Below are 21,980 nucleotides of genomic sequence, written 5' to 3' on the forward strand. Positions count from 1 at the left end.
GTGGATAACATAGCTAAAGCATTTACATACAGGTTTTTTTGAGTTTTTTTTTTTTTCTTCTTCTTCTATAGGTTAATTGGGTCATATGGTAAGTATGGCTCTCTGGGCCTGCAGCCCCCACCCACTGCAGGTGTCACTCCAGTGGGATCTGGGTGAGTGGGCACTTCTGTTCTTAGTGGCTCTCCAGTGCTGCTAGGGGAAAGGGCAGGAGGATGCATAGGCGCTGATGCCAAAGCTGCCACTCGAGCGAGGGCTGCACAGCCAGGAATCCTGCTCCCCAGCCTTCCTGCTCTGCTGGGAGAAAACCTGTCCTGTACAGTTAGTTCCCTGACAGCTGGGGATGGGGAATCCCAGTCAGGGGACAAGGGGCTGCCGCCCTGCCAAGAACCTCATCATCCTCAGGGCAAACACCTCCAATCCTCAAACCCCAGATTTTGGAAGCGCCAGATGGTCCCGGGCGTATCCTCACCTGCGCCGCCCCAGGCCCTCACTTGTCCTATGCGCAAGCGCCGTCCCTCCACAATCGCTGCACGCTTCCCTTCCTCGTGGGCCCAGTGCACGCGTGCTCATTCTTCGCTCACAGGTTCCAGAGCCACGTCCCAGCAACAGGTCAGTGAGCGCTTCACCTTTGGCAGAGTTGGCAGGCGAGGAAGAGCGCTCTGAGCCCAGCTGTCTGTCCAAGGGCTGACCTCACGCAAGTGCTCCATGGGTAGTTACCTGACCAGGCCCTGACCCCTCACCCGCGCCCCCGACACTGGGGGGCTAGAGCCTGCCGGGAGGGCTCGGCTACCTGCAGCCGGCTCCCCGCGCTCGCCAACTTCGAGTAACGCGTCCCAGTCACCCAGCTGTCCATGTCCTCCTACCCACTCGCAGGAGAGCCTTCTGCGAGTGGGTAGTGGGACTCTGCATCTGCGCTTTGTCATAGTGTCTCTGAAACGGTAGACCCTACGATCCTGCAGACCCTGCGCTCCTTTCTGGGGGTACTTACCTCTATCTGCAGGCAAGGCCATGGGAGGAAGGCGGTGCCAGGCGCACACACTGTCACGATTTCCCACAGCTTAGCGTATGCGGTGTACACAGTCATCGTCTGCGTGGGGCAGGAGCAGCTAGTCACCCCTGAGCCGCCTACAACACGCAGATGTGCCCTGGATTCCCGTACAGAGAAAATTGTATTGAGGGCCTTGAAAGAGAGACGGAAAAGGATGGCCAAGCACGACAATCAGGTAACGAGGTCCTGATAGCTCCCGCAGTGCTCAATCTGAATCTGGGCCACCGAGGGTCCAGGGAGGTCTCTCTTCCTTCGTGCCCAGACCTGGACCTCTGCAGAGGAACCAGAGGCTCTTCATGCCAAGAGCTCAGAAGACGGATCCAACAAGAAACTCCGGACCTCTTGTATGAGCTCCAGCCCTCAGAGAAATGCCACTACGAGCTCATGCAGTTCCACCGGAGGTTTCCCGCCAGTGCAGAGGAGGTGGGGTCCCACCACATCACATGCCACAGGGCTAGCCCGGGTCCCCAAAGAAAGGGAGCAAGCAGGGCCTAGGTCTCCCTCTGAAGCTCTGGTGGTTTCCCAGGGGAAGAGCTTGACTGACAAGGATGTGGATGCCGCCAGAGGGCAGAAAGGAACCTGGAGGAACTGTTCGCCCACACCTGACAATCCCAGATTCCTAAGGCACAGGATTCTTCTGCTGGCATCCAGGTGAGGGAGCCTCTGAGGCTGCCCCCACCCCCCAAGCCTGACGTCGGAGTTATCGCTAAGGACCTAGACTCAGAAAAGGAAGCTGCTCTCTGGCGCATCAACAGTGGGAGGTGGGGTGAGACCCAGGCCATCTGTGGCTGTAGCACCATGCAGCATTCCTGCTCCTTCCTCCTACCTGCTGCAGGTGCTCGTCCTCAGCCAGCAGTCCCTCCAGCCACCAGCAGAGATCCACATCCTTTGTCTGCTCCCCCTTCTCCCTTTCACAGCCCCTTCCAGGCACCTCTTCATACTCATGGCCCTCAGCCCCATTCACCTTGCTGAGCCCCATTTCCTCCCCAGCATCAGGCAGGGCTGAACGATCTGCTAGGCCCCCAAACCTCTCTGCCCCTGCACCCACCACTGCTCCTGCCACCGTGCCAGGCTTGGCCAGTGCAATCAGAAGCCTGGCTCCTGAGAGGCCAGTTCCTGTGGCTTCCCTCACCTGCTGCAAGTTGAAGCCCATCAGGAGACCTCCTGTGAATGAGGTAGGAGAATGCCATTTACAACCCGAGGCATCTGTCACAGCTGCAACAGATGCCAGGCTTGCCTTCCCCGCAGCTCCCACCACCACAAGAATGGAGCCCCCAACACTCATGCTTGTGGATCTTCCTGTCTTCAACCCACAGAACCCTTCTCCCATCACTGACCCTAGTGCCTCTCCCCTCACCAGCCTGCCAGTCACATCTGCCTTCAGTTCCAGACCCTCAACCCGCACACCTGAAGGCCTGGCTCCCCAGCCCCCTTCCCACACCCAGGTCACCCCCATGGACACCCCTGGCTCTGCAACTTCCATCTCTGTGCCCACTGTTGTGAGCAATACTGGGTCCAACAGCTAGCAGTGCTGCTCAACAACTGGCAGCTCAAGCCTGGCCCCCTTCAGGTTGGGGTCTTGGCAACACCTCTGGGCTTTAGAAGCCGAGCAGCTGCCCCAGATCTGAGTTGCCACTTTGCAGCAACTCAGAATGACAGCAGAAACAAGGTGGCGGGGGGGCTGAGCACCACACTCCACTATGGGGGAGGCCTAGGGCTGAAAACCTGGAGCCTCCCTTGCCACAGCACCCTCATGGTGACCACGGGACCTAGCACTGGGTTTGGAGGCACTATTGCCCCCACCTTAAGTCACATCCCTGGGGGCACACCCAGGCAGAGCCCCCTTACTTCCAGCTGAGGGCCTGACACCACTGCCAGCAAGGCTGCCTTTTGCGACTTGTCCATCCTGGCCCCCAAGGTGGGCACAGCAAGGAGCAGCCTTTCTGTGAGGACCCCCCTCATCATCTGCCCAGGGCCCAGTTTGACACAAAACTGTTCAGCCATGGACCAAGTCATTTTCCTCCAGGTCAATGTCCACTCCCTTGGGGTCTAAGAGGCCAATGACGGCCTAAGATGATAGCTTTGGGGAGAGACCATCAGTGTCCACGTTCCTCCCAGGGTGGGCCTCATATGGGCCCCATTTTGATGTGAAAACACAAGTCTAGCCCTAGCCTCTATAATCTGCAAGCAAACAGTGCCCAGATACAGACTTCTGTTCCCACCCCAGTCTGTGGCAATTTGGGGCAGCTGTCCTAACCCAGTAGAGTCCTCAGAATGGTAGACAGAGGCTCTTGTCCTGTTCAGTCTTGGAGCAGGGGGATGCCCTGCTGCTTACAGCTGACTCCTCCCTTCTTGTCCCCCACCCCCACCGCCCCCAGAGCCCTTGTGTGGTCTATAGAGCCTATAATAAAGCTTTGTTCTTGTTTCTTTGCATGATATTCATGTGTCTGTGACCCGTAGATCAGGTGCGGAAAAGCACTGGCTTGTAGGAGTGGTGACTCAGGAGGCCAGAGCTATTTACAGTTTCCTGTGGCCCTGTTCATGGGGTGTGCAGAAAAGCCCAAAGCGATGGTTTCAAGGACTGACACCTGAATATGAAAAGTGTGTTTCGAGTTTAAACGATGCAGCCCATGAGAAAATGGCCTCAGGGGATGGATAAACAAGGAGTACATCCTTGTCTGCTGTAATTTCTGACCTGGAGGGTCAGAACATTCCAAGTGAACACCAGGAGCCCACACTCTACACGTTTGCCTTTTTTTTTGTCTTTTGTCTTTTTAGGGCCACACTCGTGGCACATTGGAGGTTCCCAGGCTAGGGGTGTAATTGGAGCTGTTGCTGCCAGCCTATGCCAGAGCCACAGCAATGCCAGATCTGAGCCACGTCTGCAACCTACATCACAGCTCATGGCAACACCAGACAGATCCTTAACCCACTGAGTGAGGCCAGGGATCGAACCCGCAACCTCATGGTTCCTAGTTGGATTCTTTTTTTTGTCTCTTTTTTTTGCTATTTCTTTGGGCCGCTCCTGCGGCATATGGAGGTTCCCAGGCTAGGGGTCAAATCGGAGCTGTAGCCACTGGCCTACACCAGAGCCACAGCAATGTGGGATCTGAGCCGAGTCTGCAACCTACACCACAGCTCACCCTAGCTGGATTCTTTTCCACTGCGCCATGACAGGAGCTCCTACATGTTTGTCTTTTTTAATGTAGTAATCTCTTTTTTTTTTTTTTACTTCTTTGCTTTCAGACTCCTAGGCAAATCACCTATATACACTTCTCACCTAAACAGTGTGGGTTTGACATCAAAGCTTCTGGAATGGTGCAAACAAGGAAAGCTTTAATTCTAGGATGCACCACCTCCTGGGGCAATTTGTGACATTCACATTCTGCTTTTTAAAAAAGAAGGACTCCTTAGATATATCTCTTCCCTTTTGCAAGAAATAAAGATGAAAGGGAACTATTTGCAGAGGAAAGAAGCAAACATTAGTTAACTTTAATTATAAAAGATTAAAAGACTTCCAGTTTGCAGTCTGATATGTTTGGAGCTTAGAGATCACCACTCCTGTCATCACAGTACGAGAGAAGCTGAACAAACTGAAATCAATAGTTTTTTCTTAAATCCCTCAGAGAACTGATCACAGGGCAAATTCTTACCTCCACAAGAATTAGGTAAGTAAATACAGAGAATCACAGCTTCACAAAGTACAGGACTGCTAGAGCCCACATCTGGGTAGCAAAGTGGAATGGGGTGTTCCCACTGTAGCTCAGCGGGTTACGAACCTGACTAGTATCCATGAGGACAAGGGTTTGATCCCTGGCCTCTCTCAGTGGGTTAAGGATACGGCGTTTGCCGTGAGCTGCCCTATAGGTCACAAATGTGGCTCGGATCCCACGTTGCTGTGGCATAGTCTGGCAGCTATGGCTCTGATTTGACCTCTAGCCCAAGAATTCCCATATGCCCCAGGTGTGGGTACAGCCCTAAAAAAAAAAGCAAAAACAAAAACAAAACTGCAATTGGTGAATTTCTGGAGGCTCATCTTCGACATGTTTAAAAACTCCAGGGGAGGGGGGCAGTCTTATGGGGATCTCCACCCTTTCCTGAATTATGCCTCTAAGAGCCCCACCACATGCTCAGGGTGAAGATCAAGGAAAAGTCCCTCACGCTTCCGGCAGGAGCAAGAAAATCAGGAAGGGTGAACTGAACAGTGTCATCAACTGGATCTAACTAACAGTTATAAAATACTATGTCCAACAACAGCAGTCTTCTTAAGCTGACATGAAAAATTCACTAGATAGGACACATTCTGGGTTTAAAAAAAACTCACACCTCAAAAAAAAAATTACAACAATATGTTATACATAATATATTCCCAAACCAAAAAAAAAAAAAAAAAAAAAACACTTTAGAGTAGGAAAAAAACCTGGAAAGATGGCTGGAAAAATCCACCAATATTTGCAGACTAAATGACACATGGATCAAGAAAAGAAGTCTGCAAAGAAATTTTACATATTTTTCACTAAATGAAAATGAATATACAACTTATCAAAATTTATGAAATGCAGTAAAAGCAGTACTCGGACATTTATAGCATTGAATGCATATATTAGAAGAAAAAAAGGACCTGAAACAATGCTTAGAGAAAGAACAACATAAGCCCAAGGCAAAAAAGAAGGAAAAAAATAAGACAAATTACAGCAGAAATAAATGAAATTGAAAAATGTAAAATCAATAGAGAAAGCAATAAAACAAAAACTAGTTCTTTGAAAAGATCAAAGAATTGAAAAACTGGGAATTCTTGTTGTTGTTCAGTGGTAACGAACCTGACTAGTATCCATGAGGATGTGGGTTCGATCCCTGGATTCGATCAGCTGGTTCAGGATCCAGTGTTGCCGTGAGCTATGGTATAGGTCATAGACGTGGCTTGGATCTTGTGTTGCGGTGGCTGTGGTGAAAGCCCGCAGCTCTGATACCACCCCTAAGCCCAGGAACTTCCATATGCCACAGGTGCATCCTTAAAAGCCAAAAAAAAAAGATAAACCTCTAGCCAGGTAAACTAAAGAAAGAGAGAGAGAAAGAAGGCACACACACATTACCAACATCTGAAGTGAGAGGGGCTATTATTACTAATCACATGAACATTAAAAGGACATCAAGAAATATTTGAACAGTGGAATGACATGTTCCCTGATGAGTTATTTCGAAACTACAGCAAATCTCGAAATGAACTAAATCAAATCTTTTCCTAACCCTTTCACATTTGGCTTTTAATTTATATAACAATAGTAAAAATGAGAATATGATTTAAAGTCTAAATAATTCCCAACCAGTAAGACTCCCTTAGGCATAAAACACACATCACTAAAGTATAAAATTATTATGATTCAAGGACAGCATTAAAAAACTGAAGAGACAACCTGCAATACAGAGGGAAAAACTGCAACTCATATGCCTGATAAAAAACATATCTAGAATATTTAAGAATGATTACAACTCAGTTTAAAAGACACATAATCCATTTTTTTTGCCTTTTTTGGCCATTCCTGTCATACATGAGCTGGAGCTACAACCTACGCCACAGTAACACAGGATCCTTGACCCACTGCACTGGGCCAGGGATCTAATCAGTGCCTCCACAGAGACAAGCCTGCTCATTAACCCATTCGCCAAAGTGAGAAATCCTAACCCAATTTTTAAAATGGGCAAATGAGGAGTTCCCATTGTGGTTCAGCTTAAGAACCCAACATACTGTCTGTGAGGATGTGGGTTCGATCCCTGGCCTCACTAAGTGGGTCAAGGATCCAGGGTTGCTGCAAGCTGCAGCATGGGTCGCAGATGCAGCTCAGATCCGGCATTGCTGTGGCTGTGCTGAAGACCGGCAGCTGCAGCTCTGATTCCATCCCCAGCCCAGTAACTTCCATATGCTGCAGGTGTATCCATTTAAAAAAAAAAAATTATAAAATGGGCAAACGAGCTGGAGTCCCTGTCATGGCTCAGCAGTAATGAACCTGACTAGTATCCATGAGGACGAGGGTTCAATCCCTGGCCTCGTTCAGTGGGTTAAGGATCTGGCATTGCCGTGAGCTGTGGTGTAGGTCACAGACCTGGCTTGGATCCCACGTTGCTGTGGCTGTGGATGTTGCTGTGGCTGTGGGTAGCCTGCGGCTACAGCTCCGATTCAACCCCTAGCCTGGGAACTTTCATATGTATGGGGTGCAGCCCTAAAAAGACAAAAAGAATAAAATATATTTTGCCATGAGTAATCACATCTTCCAAATACCTAATTTTAAAACTAAAAGTGCAGATTCTACTTCACAGGCATAGGAATGCCTCTTCTTGTGGTTGGATTCCAGGAAATGACAGATGCTTAAGGATAAAACTTAAAAGAATCCAATCATGTTTTTAAAAAGCTACTGTATTTCTCAACCCTGACTCTAATTCTAAACCATATATAATTTGACAGACATAAACGAGGATTGGCGTACCAGCAGGCAAAGTAACCCGAAAATTTCAACACTGTGTGCGGCGGCATTTCAGGGGCATGTATCTATTAAAATTCACCAGGCTTTAACGTAGTACTTTCCACAGGCATTCAAAAACAAAAGACATTCTGCATTGTCAAAAAGGTATGTCTCACCTGTCTTTTGTGTCAATATTTGTTCAATCTCCAGTTGACAGGACTCTGACTCACCACAAAACACTCCCCTCAGCGCCCATTCAGCTCACCAAAGCCAAGGTGCCTGAGGCATCTGGAAGGTCCTGTCTTCTTACAGCGACAGCGCTTACCACAGCCTTCTCGGTGCTGAGGGCGTGGACCTAAGAGTGAGAGAAATGCGACCACGCCCCATTCTTAGGCCCCGCCCCCAAAGCCCTGTCCAACCAGGACTCCTGGCTGGGACGAACCCCGCCCCCATCCTGGAGAGAAGCTCAGTTCCTACGCCGCCACGACCCGCGCCATCTTGTACCCTTTCTAGTCACGCCGAGGGTTGCGGGTGTGCCAAGGGCGAAAATGGGGCCCAAGAAGGGCCCCAGCACTCTTTCCCCAGCCAGCCTTTCCCATTTATTTTGAACATTAAGCATTACTTATATATGCCGGACAGTGTGCTCAGTGCTTTAGTTGCATAATCACTGGGAATCCCCTCAACAATCCTGGAACCTGAAAGGTGAGTCAATAGGTCCTTTGGATGCATTAACAAATAATAATGTGAAATAAGAGACTAAAAGCCTCTGGAGTAAGCTGAGTAGGCAGGACGCCTAATTGAGTGATAGAAGTGGACAAAGCTTGGAGAATATTAAAATTAATTCTACCTTCATAAATCTGGAGTCTCACTGCAACGGGGGTACTTTTTTCTGGAAAATAGGGGGGTGGAAAAGTTTCAAATGATACTGCTGTGTATGAGATGCCTCATTTTTTTATAATTAATCTTTTAAATTTGGAGGTCAGTGTCAGTGCACATGCAATTGTGAGAAATAATGCAGAGAGATCCCATGGATCCTTGACCCAGTTTCCCTAATGGTGACATCTTGCAAAACTGTAGTACAGAGTCACAACTTGGGTATTGACATTAATACAGTCGAGATACAGAATCGATACATCATCACAAGAGTCCCTTATATCCCTTTTATTCCCACACCCCCTTCTCCATGCAGCTTCTCCTTAACCCCAGGATTCCACTGCTTTTTCCTCCATCTCCATGGTTTCAAAAATGTTGTCTAAATACACCTTTTGGTCCTTTTGAGATGGGCTTTTTTCACTCAATAAGTTTCTGAAGATTTATCGAGATGTTGGGTATATAAATAGTCTGTTTCTTTTTATGGCTAGCTACTGTTCCATAGAATGGATGTTCTACTGTTAAAACATTCACCCACTGAAAGACATCTGGGGTTCTGGTTTTTAGCTATCATGAATAAAGCTGCTGTAAATATCCATGTACAGGTTTTCTGTGTAAGCATAAGTCTTCACGTCTCTTGGAAAAAAGAGCAGATGTGCAATTTCTGGGGCATGTTTAGTTTACCAGTAAGAAATTGCCAAAATATTTCTGAGAGTGGCTGTATTACATTCTAATAGTAACCTATGAATGACCCAGGTCCTCTCCAATATTACCAAAATATGGTGTTGTCACTTTTTTAACTTTGCCATTCTGATAAATGTATAGCGGAATGTCATTGTGCTTTGCATCCCTGATGCCTAGTAATTTTGACATTCTGATAAATGTATAGCGGAATTTCATTGTGCTTTGCATCCCTGATGCCTAGTAATTTTGAACACTTTGCATGTGCTTATTTTTTCTCTATAAATTTCTCTTTGGTGAAATAACCCTTCTTGCCTTTTGCCAGTTTTTAAATTGGATTGTTTGGCTTTTATTGTTGATTTTTGAGAGTTCTTTTATTTTATACTCAAATGATGTGTTTGTATGATAAAGTCTTTGAAATCTACTGAGATTCTATGACTTAAAACATTGTCAGATTTTTAAAATTATAAACATCAGTGCTTTAAAAAAAACTGTATTTGTCAGTTCTTCAGTGTAATGTTTTATGTGTCTAGGGAGTTCTTTACATATTCTGGACAGTACTGCTTTGTTGAATGAGTGGTTTGCAAATATTTTCTCTCAAACTTTGTTATTTCCTCCTCCTAACAAGATCATTCACAGAGCAGAATATTTTAATTTTGATTAAGTTCAGTTTATCAATTTTTTTAAGGATTGTGCTTTCGATGTGTCAGTTCTAAGCTTCTACCTAGCCTCTGATGTTGATTTTCTTCCAAAAATTTTATAACTTTACATTTATGTCTGTGATTTTTTTTGATTAGTTTTTGTATAATATGTGAAATTTAGGTCATAGTTGGTTTTTTTGTTTGTTTTTTGTCTATGTATGTCCAATTGCTCCAGTATTATTTCTGGAAAATGATATCTTTCATCTATTAATTGCTTTTATCCCCTTGTCAAAAAACAGTTGGGAATATTTGTATAAGTCTATTTCTGGCTTCTCTATTATTTTCTTTTGATCTGTGTATCTATTCTTTTGTCGATACTGAATATTCTTAATTACTATACCTATAAGTTGTGAAATGAGGTGACTGATTCCTATTTTCTTCTTTAAAAAATGTTTTAGCTCTTCCAATATCTTTGCTTTTCCATATAATTGTTATAATTTCATCCACTATAAAAATCTTGCTGGGATTTTGAATTACATTAATCCTGTAAATCAACTTAGGCAATTGATATGTTTGCTAGGTTGACCCTTTCAATTCATGAACACAGTATGCCACTTCATTTGTTTATGCCACTTTGATCTCTTTCACAGTGTTATATGGTTTTCAGCATATAAGTCCCGTGTATGTTTTATTACTAATACACCTTAGAATTTTTCTTCTTTTCAGCTTTTGTGAATGCTCTTGTATTTTTAATTTTGCCCCTATGTTCATTTCTGGTGTTAAAATTAAATACAGAATGGAAACCAGACTTGAAAGTTCTCTTGAGTAGACAAAACCTGTTAAGCCACATAAGTAAAGTTTAAATTAGTTTATCCTGCAATGTAGCAAAACTCATCTTGGGTTATTTCTTGTAAATGCTTTTGAAAATCATAAATAAAACAGTTTTCCAAAATTGGAATAAGATAAACACTTTTAATCAATCACCTATCATTAGGGAAAACCCCAATACTACAACCAGTCTTTATAAAGAATAAATAGCTTCCGCATTTTCACTACATAAGCACTTCTATAACAGTGTAACTCTGAGCTTCATTCTACTGTGGGTCTGAATGCTTCCAGCTCACAGACTGTTCTATGTGCAGAATAAACTGATTACCTTTTCCTAATTACCATTCTATTGATAGTGGTTTTATTTTTGTTATTTCTGAATTTTTTACAGTAGTATGTTGAGATGAAATTGATTTTTGTAGCTTTATTTCATATCCTGCAGCTTGCTGAAATCATTTATTCTGGAGTTTTGTTGTTTTCTGGGGTCTTTTTTTTCTTCATAGATTCCTTAGGATTTTCTCTGTGGACAGTCAAGTTGCCTGTGAATAAAATACTTTTATTCTTCCTTTCATTCACCTGAGAATGTTTTTATTTCCCATCTATTCATTCTGAAGTGATATTTTCACTGAATCTAGGATTTTTTTTCCCATGCCTGTGTCATGCCGAAGTTCCCAGGCCTGGAATTGAACCCAAGCCATAGCAATAACACCACCAAATCCCTAACCACTAGGCCACCAGGGAACTCCCCAGATCTAGGATTCTGAGTTGACATTTCTCATCTTGTAGTACTTAAGAAATGGTGAGCCAAAAAAAAAAAAAAAGAAAGAAAGAAAGAAAGAAAGAAAGAAGGAAATGGTGAGCCACTTTCTTCTGGCTCCCATGATTTTTGATGCAAAATTTACTACCACTCAGATTGTTTTTCCACCAGAATAAATGGTGTATCATTTCTCCACTGTTTTCCATACTGTTTTCTCTGTCATTAGTTCTCAGATATCTGACTATGGTATGTCTTTGTGTGCATTTCTTTGGGCTTGTTCAGCTTGAAGTTCACTCAGTTTCCTGAATCTATAGGTTTGTGTCTTTTGTAAAATTAGAGAACTTTTCAACCATTATTCTTTCCAAGTACTTTTTCACCCTTTCTTTCTCTTCTCCTTCCAGAACTCTGATGAAGTTAATATTAACATGTTCCTGAGGCTCTGTTCATTTTTGTTCAAGTCTGCTATCTTTCTGTTTGGATGGGGTAATTTCTGGGGGTATAGCTCATTGGTAGAGCATTCAACTGCAGACAGGTAATTTCTGTTGCTCTCCAAGTTCACTGATATTTCCCTGTGTCTCCTTTATGCTAATCTTAAACCTATCCATTAATTTCTTTTCATTTTTCATTATTTTATTTTTCAGTTCTAAAATTGCATTTGATTCTTCATTGTATCTTTCTTTGTTGAGACTTTCTAATTTTTTTCATTGATTTAAAGCATGCTCTTAATTACTCATTTGATCGTTTATATGATTGGCTGCTCCAAAATCCTTGGTCAGATAATTCAACACTTCTGGGAGTTCCCATTTTGGCACAGCAGAAATGAATCTAACTAGCATCCATGAGAATGTGGGTTCAATCCCTGGCCTCGCTCAGGTGGGTCGGGGATCTGGCATTGTCATGAGCTGTGGTGTAGGTCACAGAAGTGGCTTGGATCTGGTGTTGCTGTGGCTGTGGCATAGGCTGGCAGCTGTAGCTCTGATTTGACCCCTAGCCTGGGAACTTCCACATGCTGCAGGTGTGTCCCTAAAAAGCAAAAAAAAAAAAAAAAAAAAATTCAACATCTCTGTTACACCAGGGTTGGCATCTATTGATTGTCTTTGTTCAATTCATTTGATCTTCCTGGTTCTTGGTGTGATGAATAATTGTCTGTTGAAACCCGGACATTTCAAATATTATTATGAGAATTTGGATCTTATTTAAACATTGTGTCATAGCTGGATTTTTTGACCCCACTCAAGGAAGAGAAGGTCTTACCTCATTGCTGCCAGATGAGTGTGGAATCTAGGTCTCTCACTTGCCCTTCATTAACCCTGAGGGCTAAGCTTCTCCTTATGGCTGGCAGGGGTGAAAGAGGAGGATGAAGATCCAGCTCTTCACTAGGGCTTCAGTGATACCTCCATGGGAGGGATGGATGTGAGTACCTCATTGGTACACCCCATGTGACCTCACTGTCACCAAGAGTAGGGCGAGTGGCCCTGATAATACTGGGTAGTGGTGAAAGCCTCCCCTGACATCACCCCAGCAGGGGAGATGGAGACCACCTCTTTACTGCTGGGGGTTGTGAGTGGAAGTCCAGGCTTTCTCCAAACTCTCCTAACCCTGGAGATTGGCAGGAATGAAAGTCCTGACTCCCTACTTAGCCTTCTCTGACATCAGCACTCTGCCCTGCCCCACCAGAAGGGGGTTGAGATACCTCATTGCTGCCTGGAGAGAGTGGAAAATGAGGTTATTCACTTGATCTTTGCAAGTTGGGTGGGCGACATGTTTAAACTAATTATCTCTGTTTCCTGCTTTGTGCCTGGATCAACTGCCCTTGTCCCTGGGGCATAGATGAGAAGCAGACCAGTCATCTGGCTTCTTTAAAATGAAACCATTCTCTATGAGAACAGTGAGGGGAAGTGGGAATGGAAAAAGCAGGAATTGCAATGCCGATTGAGGCCTCTTTTAATCCTTATTAATGATGGAACTGAATAACATGCTCTGGCAAACCTGCAAAGGATGGCAGCATTGAACATGAGCTTTGGGGTCAGACAGCCCTGGGTGCAAATTCCAGCTCTTCCACTAATTAGCTGTGTAAGCCTGGTTAAGTTATTCAACTTCTTCGAACCTCATCTATAAAATGAGAATTGTTAGGAGTTCCGATTGTGGCGCAGTGGTTAACGAATCCGACTAGGAACCATGAGGTTGCGGATTCGGTCTCTGCCCTTGCTCAGTGGGTTAAGGATCTGGCATTGCCATGGGCTATGGTGGAGGTCACAGACATGGCTCGGATCCTGCGTTGCTGTGGCTCTGGCGTAGGCCGGTGGCTACAGCTCCGATTTGACCCCTAGCCTGGGAACCTCCATATGCCGCAAGAACGGCCCAAGAAATAGCAAAAAAAGACAAAAAAAAAAAAAAAAAAAAAAAGAATTGTTAATGTAACACATTTTGATTTATTACTATGAAAAAGTAATTGCTGTTATTTTTATTGTTACTTAGGACTTCATCACTACACTTTGGTATTGTTTATTATACAGCTATAGATAACTGATACAAAGATCTTATCTTCCCATTTTACAGACTGAGGAAAGTGAGGTTTGCTTGAAACCATGGAGCCAACATTCAATCTCTTTCTACTATATTACACAGGGTAAGGCCCGTTCTGACATCCCCAACCTCATGAAGCAGAGCCAGTTATTGGTAAGATGGGGATGGGGGAGTCCAGGCTCCATTTCTGCAACTCTTGTCCACTTACTTATGACACTCAGTTTTCACATCAATAAAATGAGGTCATAGCACCTCCCAGGAGGGTTACTATGAGAATGTTTTCAGGTAGGGGATTCTGCTTTCTTCCTTTGAGGCTTGGGAGAGGCCTTCCTCCCTTGGGGAGTCAGAGGCTGAGACATTTCCCTGTCTCTTGGGGGGTGCACTGGAGACAGTGCACCTGGAGGCCATCAGGCACATAGATACATAGCCAGGACCCTTCTCCTGGAGGCTAGAGGGCTACAGGAGGCTCAGGGAGGTGGTAGGTTCCAGGCCTGGAGGAGAATACATACACAGTGGGACCAGATGCCAAGGCTCCAGGTCCATGGTTGGAGCTGGAGCAGTCCTGGGGAGAAAAATTGATGGGCCTTTGGATGTTGCCTAGTTGCAGAGAGCAGAGGGTGGTTGGGCGGGTGCCGTGTGGGCGTGGCCCAGAGGATCTAAATGCAGCCCTGCTACTGCTATTGCTCCTTGGGACTAAGCATGTGCAGGGGAGCCTTCTGCCAACTAAAGGTGGGCTTGGGGCAGTGGGGTGAGGTTAGGGCTGTCCCCTTTTGGAGCTCTGAGAGCTTCTAAAGAGCCAGAAGCTCAGAAGATGTGGGCATTATAGCCCCTCACCATTTCAGGGTTGGGGGAGGCAGGCAAAACTCCCTAAAACCACAGAACTGTATGTCCCTAGATTATCCACTCTCTTCCTTTTATTTAATAAACATATCTGTGGCAGGAGTCAAGACCCTTCTTCCCACACTGTGCGCTTTGAGCAAGTGACTTCACCTCTCTGAGCCTCAGTTTCCTCATCTGTAAAATGGGGATGACAGTAATACTGCTTTCATAGCTTTTTCAAGATTTAATGAGAAAACAAGGTGCTCAGCAAGGGAGATTGTTACTGTTGATGCTCTCCTTCCCCACCCCATTTCCTCAGCCCAGAGAGGCCCTGCCTGCTCTACCCAGAGGCCCAGTCCTGCTGGTTATATGGGGTTTTGCAGGAAGACTGGCTAAGGCCAGAGCTGGAACCAGCAAGATATAGGTTCTTTGACCTTGGATAAGACACTGGCCCTCTCCGGGCCTCAGTTTCCCCCCTGTGGAAGACAGGATCTATAAAAACTGGGAGACAGCAGTGCCTGGTGCATTTATGGAGTGCCGACTGTATGTATTCAACACTAAGTTGAATCAGCTCAAATCATAATTCAAGGCCGAAGACAAAGAATCAAGAGAGCAACAAGAGTGAAGTGACTAATCATGCTTAAAGGCTCCTAAGTTTAATGGCTGATTTTCATTAAAAAGCATGGAGACCAGAAGGTAGTGGGATGGCATACTAAAAGTGCTGAAAGATAATAACTGTCAACCAAGAATTTTCTCACAGAGATGCCCTTCAGTAGTGGAGACATTAAGACATTCCCAGATAAATAAAATCTGAAATAATCCATTGCTATCACCACCCTTCAAGAAATACGGAGTCATTTAGGCCGAAATAAAAAGGCAACAGGGCAATTTAAATCTACAAGAAGAAATAGTTAACGTATGTAAATGTAAAAGAAGGTATAAATATATATATAACATATATAAACAATATACTATTTTCTTCTAGCTGGTTAAAAAGGATACTACATGGATATTGTAAATCTATGAGCACATAATGTATAACATATATCATTTGTATAGTAATAATAGCATACAGGATCTGTCTGTACCTGGGACAGATCCACACATGAGCAAAGTCCCTGTAAGTCACTGAAATTAATTTGGTATTCATCCAAATTGGGTTATAAATTAAAATATTATAGTGCCCAGGGAAACCACTAAGATAACCCAGAATCTATAGTAAAAGAAACAACATAGTAATTCAGTTGGTGCACTAGAAAATAACTGACATAAAAGCAGTAATAGAGGACTATTAGAACAAAAAGCTATAACTCAAGTAGAAAACAATGGCAAAATGACAGGTTTCAGTGCTGTCTGATTAGAGATTAAATGTATTACATACTTGAGTTAATAGGCAGGTATTGGGAGAATGGATAAAAAGCTATGATCTCGGTATATGCTATCTATAAAGACCGCACTTTAAATTTAAGACATAAAAAGGTTGAAAGTAAAAGGAAGGGAAAACATCTATAAAGTAAATATAACCAAAAGAGAATGCCTGGCATCGTTAATATAAGACAAACTTTATGAACATTTTTTTTCTAGAGATAAATAAAGACATTATAGAGTGACAGAGTCCATTTTCCAAAGAGTTAACAGTTATATTGCTCTTAAAAAGATAGCTGAAAAATGCATGAAGCAGATTAATTTCAGCATAATTGAAAGAGAATTATATAGTCTTTCATAATAGTCCTTCCAGTAGTGGAGAGAATTTTTTATTTTTATTTATTTATTTATTTATTTTTGTCTTTTAGCTATTTCATGGGCCGCTCCTGCGGCATATGGAGGTTCCCAGGCTAGGGGTCTAATCGGAGCTGTGGCCACCAGCCTACGCCAGAGCCACAGCAACGCAGGATCTGAGCCGCGTCTGCAACCTACACCACAGCTCACGGCAACGCCGGATCGTTAACCCACTGAGAAAGGGCAGGGACCGAATCCGCAACCTCATGGTTCCTAGACGGATTCGTTAACCACTGCGCCACGATGGGAACTCCAATTTTTTATTTTTTAAGTTGTTCACATCAGCACTGTGGACTGGACACAGTAGAGGCTATAACCCATGTTTTATGGTGCAGGGCACTGAAATTTAGGCATTTAAGTTGCCAAGAGTCACAACACTGATGAGTGATGGATCTGAGGCAAGGGACAGAGGTGGTTCCCTGGAGATAGAGGTTCCTGAACTCCTGGACATGGATCATGCCCTGGACACCCCAACCCAAGAGCTCTGCTCACTCCCTTTCCCACGTTCTTCCACTCCGATCCGATGTGCTGTGGGGAGACAGCTGGTACCCAGAGGAGGTGCCTGGCCCAAGAGAATGGCTCAGATCTCAACCCAATTCCTGGCTCTACGTTTCAGTCTCTGACCCCAAATATATTGCTTTTCCCCCAAAGAAGACCCCCTGATGGACTAGGGTGATGCAAACATGTGTCCTACTTCCCCTCCCTTGCCCCTCAGCACTTGATTCTATCAGCTGCTTTTCAGTGAGACTTCCTGGGGGTCAGGTGACCACCCTGGATGACCGGTAGTTTGCTTGAGTCCCTAACTGGCTCAGAACCCAGGACATTCCAAACCAACTGCCCACATGACAGGTGTACAGAGAATCAGCAGCATCTTCAACTGACCAAACCTGGACGATGAGCCGTTGATATTCATCAGCTGGGAAAGGGGTCAGCTGGGCCCGTGCTTTGGTGGCTTAACAAATGAAGTCCACAGGCTCCAGTGCCTCCCTGACTGAAACCTGACCAGTCCCTGGAGCAGCCTGGACAAGAACCTGGCTGAGAGCAGGCATCTTCCCTGTCCAGTCCTTCCTCAACCACGTCCAGTCTCTGCTGCACAAACTACAGCCATTACTCTCAAATCGACTCACTGGTGTTCTCTCATCAGTTAGCACTTCAGTGGAGTGGTTAGTGGGGGTGATTCATGTGCCCCTATCCTGTTGCTGGGCCAGATGTTGACTCTCATGTGTCTGAACCCCTGCTGGGGACAGCCAGCAGGGTTTCTTGATTGCAGATGACTTTCGTGTGCATCTTGTGTTTGATTCCCTTTTCTTCTTTTTTACCTGAGCCATGATCCTGGAAACCACAATAAAAATTGAGAGGCCAGCTGACTAGTTGCTGGGAGAAGACCAGGGGGACTATCAGTTTGTTCCCAGGTGCTGCCTCTGCTGTCTCTATTGGCCAGGTGCCTGGGAGGGGGGTCAGCCGAATCCAGGCTGGGCTTGGGAAGGGGGAAGGTGCGATGCGGCATGCACTTCTGGTGCTCAGAATGTCCAGCAGGCTGTGTGTGAGGACAGGACTTGACTCAGAGGAGATACTGTGGAAAGGGAGCAGAGCACCGTGATGGAGAGCATGGGAGCTGGTGCCTGATGGTCTGGGTTCAGATCCCACTTGGAAGCACAGGAACCTGGGAACATTACTTAACCCGGGGTCCTCAGTTCCCTGTTCTGTGACGTGAAAATTCTATTAGGTTCTACGTGTTGCTATCGTGAGGCTATAGGTGAATTCGGATAAAGTCTGAAGAAAAGTGATCAGTACTTTGTAAGCACTGATATTAATAGTTACAGATATTAACTGTAACTTAATTAATACAGATATTAATAGTTTGAAAGTATAAGGGAGAAACATGGCAGTGGTTCCTCCAGAGAGGAATGGGTACGAGTCAGGGAAGATGGATAGTAACTTTTCAGCCTTTACACGAGTCAGATGGTTTAGAGCTCATGGAGAATAGTAACTCCTGTGAACTGCACATCAGCACTGTGGTGTGGACAGAGAAGGGTTTGGGAATGCCAGGGCACTGAAATTTAGAGGGGATGAGTGACTTGCCATAACACTGATGAGTGATGAATCTGAGACAGAAATGTCCTTGGCCACCTGGGCACAAAGTTCCCTGAACACCTTAGACCTCTAGATCATGCACTGAACTACTCATCCAAGAGCTCCCCTTACTCCCTTTCCCATGTTTCCTGAGGCTGCTCCGAGATTGCTGCAGAGAGACAGCTGGTACCCAGAGGAGGTGCCCGAACCAAGACAAGGTTATATGCCAGACCTAGCCACCTGCCACTACATTTAAATCTGTGACCCCAAATGACACCTTTTCTTCCAGGCAAAGACCCTCTGAATGCTCAGGGATGTTCAGTCTGTTTATCTCTTCGCTCACCATCTTCATCCTATGAGCATTTCCGTGGTGTTTCAGCGAATGCTCTGAATGGCCAGTGGTCTGCATGACTCCATAACTGACTTCGAAGCCAGGATGTTCCAAACCATCCATCCATAAAACACATTGGCAAAGAATCAGCTTCACCTTATCTGACATCCTTGATGGGCAGTTGATATTCATCAGGGATAGGGATAGGGGTCTCCTGGGCCAGTGCCTTGGTGGCTTAACAAATGAGTCCATTGGCTGAATGGCCTCCCTAACTAACACCTGACTGGTCACATGAGCAGCCTGGATGAGAGTCCTCAGTTCCCTGTTCTGTGGTGTGAAAACGTTCATAGGGCCCCTTGTTAGTATTAGCAGTAGATGGAGGCTAATGTAAAAAAATCAGACAGACGCTGAAGCAAAAGGAGGGGTATTTCCCAAGTGCTACCTGAGTGTTCAAATACTAAAGTTCTGGAAGAAGAAGCAAGAAATGTGGTAGTGCTGTCCCCCGGGGGTGGGGTGGGGGGGGAATGGGGCATGGGAGCTGGATGGCCCCAGGGCAGGGCCGGGGGGAAGGTTACAATGTTATGCTTTACAGCTTGTGAAGAATATCTGTTATCGTCTCCTGTGAGCCCCAGGTCAGCCCCTTGGGAAGCTCAGGGCAGGTGCTGTGACCCATATTTGATGGTTCATGGCACTGAAATGTTGAGATTTTAAGTGCCTTTCCCAGAGTCACAAAGCTGATGACAGATGGATGTGGGACAGGAATGTCTTTGGTTCCCTGAGGACAGAGTTCCCTGAACCCCCTGCATCCCCTAGATGGTGCCCTGGACTCTTGGACTCCCTCCCTCGCCCGAGTCCTCCTGCCCCACAGTCGCTTCAAGGACAGGAGGTGTCTGAGCCGACAGACAGGAGGGCGCATGCCTGACCCAGCTGCCGCCCATCCGTGCTGATCCCTGACCCCAAAGGTGTCAAGTTTCCCTGAAAGAAAGTCCTTGAAGGACCAGGGGTTCCGCTTGTGTCCCTCCTCCCTTCACCCTTCAGCTGCCTCCTGGTGGTGTGACCAGTGCCTTGTCTCCACGTGGCTCAGAGCCCTGGCCTCTCCAGGCTAACCGGTTGCCCACATGGCATCTCTCTAACGAGTTAGCTTGGCCCTCAGGGACCAGGCCTGGATGCACAGTCAGTGCTGATTCATGAGGAGAGTGGCGTGCTGGGCTGTGCTTTGGTGGCTTAATGGGTGAAGCTGGTGTGCCCCCTGCCTCCTGACTGTGGAAGTGAGCAACTGGCTGGGGAGGGGCTGCGGCTTCCCTGCTGCTCCTCCTCCTTCACACGCCTGCCTCCATCCCTAGACCCTGCAGTGGCAGAGGACAGAGTCCCGTGTCCTCCTAGAGGGACCCCTCCAGAGCCACAGCCTGGAGACCCCACCCCAGGACTCTCCCCGAGGATGAGCCAGGCCCTCCTGGCCTCAGTCACCAAATGTTCCTTCCACTACCCCGATGGTATTGTCCCTCCTCTCCACTCTCCCGGGCGGAACCCTAACCCCCAGTGATCCTGTCCACATCAGCCATCGGCGATGGAAATCCTGCCGTGAAATCCCAGTGTCCGTCCTTGCTCAAGCCTCTCGATTTAGACTGCTAATACTGGGTTTGGGGTTTTGATGTCAGCATTCAGGAGAGTTTGGCCTGTGTTTCCCCTTTCCTGTAAGGTCTGTTGCTAGGATGACGCCAGTATTCTCCTGGTCCAATGAAAGCAGGGTGGCTGTGTCCCCTCTGTCTGTTCTCTGGGAGAGTGGCTAGGAGGCGGCATCATTTCTGTCTTAGATGTTTGGCAGAGGTCACAGGAACCCACCTGGGCTTGAGCTTTGCTTTGTTGAAAAATGGGATTTTTTACATTTCTTTCCAATTGAAGCTTACTTGGCATATTGTACAGGGCGCACACAGATCTTAAGTGTCGCTTGAGGTCTTTTTGTAAATGTGAACACATCTGGTATCAACACCCAGTTCAATATCCAGGACGTTCCCAGCACCCTGGCAGCCTCCTGCAGAAGAAGAGGAGAAGAATCACTAGTTTATCATGTCATGAGAATGAACCCAGTTACTCCATGTATGTGCCGAGCCCAGTGATTTCCACGCAGTTAGCTTGAAATTAGCGTGACAGCACTCTTGGGGAGTAGTGGAGGGAGCTGGGGGGCTCAGAGAATCCAGTCCTTTTGGGGTTTGTGCTCTGGAGGTCTGGGGTCAGGGTAAGGAAGCTGAGAGGGGCTTCTCAGAAGCATCTGGGCTTTTACAGAAGGAAAAAGCCCTGCTGCCCAGAGGGGAGCACCCGTGCTCATTCACTCAGCCCTCTCTGCCTCGGGTGTTTTCCTTAACCAAACACAGAAAGGTGTCTTGAAAACAGAACTAGTAGGAGATGAATTTTGCTTGATGTGAAAGCTTCCGGTGTTAAATATAAAACACATGTCTGAAACTAATACCACATCTGTATGGTTCAGATGGAGAATAACCAGCAGGAAATAGCTGACCCGGAGGAGGAGCAGGGAGCTGCCCTCCTTCCCTGGCCTTGGGCCTTCATTTAAGCTTCCACTCACTGGACAAGCTGCATCCCCTCTGAGTCTCAGGCTGAGGGCTCCAGGCCAAGGTCTTCACGGTGTCAGACCAGAACCTGCCACACATACACAGGAGCCGGAGTCAGTGGGGAGGTGGGCTCCCTGTGGTTGGCATGCAAGGTCCAGGGGGCTGTTCAGTCCTTGGACGTGACCTCGTGCCCTGACGTCCCCAAGGCACTGGGGCCTGCTGGCTGCTCTTTGCCAAGGGTGTGGTCTGTGAGCAGAGGGTGTCTATATAACCATCCTTCAGGGGTGATTTAACCTAGGCATTTGTCCAGGCAGTGTTCCAAGTGGGACTGGTCCCCTGAACTGTGGAAGCGATGCAGAGCAAAGGTCTGGGACTCCAAGATGAAAAGTCCAAGTCGCTGCCATTTCCCATCTGGGGTCTGTTCGGAGCAGGAGGTCTGATGACACAGGTGAGAGTGGTGACCCAGTCCCTCCTGCCCACAGGAACACAACCCATGCGACCTGCACAATGGAAATGTTCAGGGACCGGCAATATTCTGTTTCCTCCTGGTAATCCTTTTTCTTTCTTTTACACCCCAGCCATACGTGCCTGTGCATTTTAAT

The 21,980-nt window shown here is 46.3% G+C and overlaps 1 long non-coding RNA gene across 1 annotated transcript; it reads left to right on the forward strand.

The window, feature by feature from the left end:
• The first annotated feature begins 8,001 nt into the window (after positions 1-8,001).
• On the forward strand, positions 8,002-21,272 carry LOC146396617 (uncharacterized). Its single transcript, XR_014826447.1, has 3 exons — positions 8,002-8,208; positions 13,843-13,912; positions 18,770-21,272. It is a non-coding gene; the product is annotated as an uncharacterized LOC146396617 (long non-coding RNA).
• The last annotated feature ends 708 nt before the right edge of the window (positions 21,273-21,980 follow it).

Source organism: Sus scrofa, chromosome 14, assembly GCF_054392235.1.
Source record: "Sus scrofa isolate SSC_HxYL_T2T_F1_AM1 chromosome 14, Sscrofa_HxYL_maternal_Yorkshire_Landrace_v2.0, whole genome shotgun sequence".
In the NCBI taxonomy this organism is placed as follows: Eukaryota; Metazoa; Chordata; class Mammalia; order Artiodactyla; family Suidae; genus Sus; species Sus scrofa.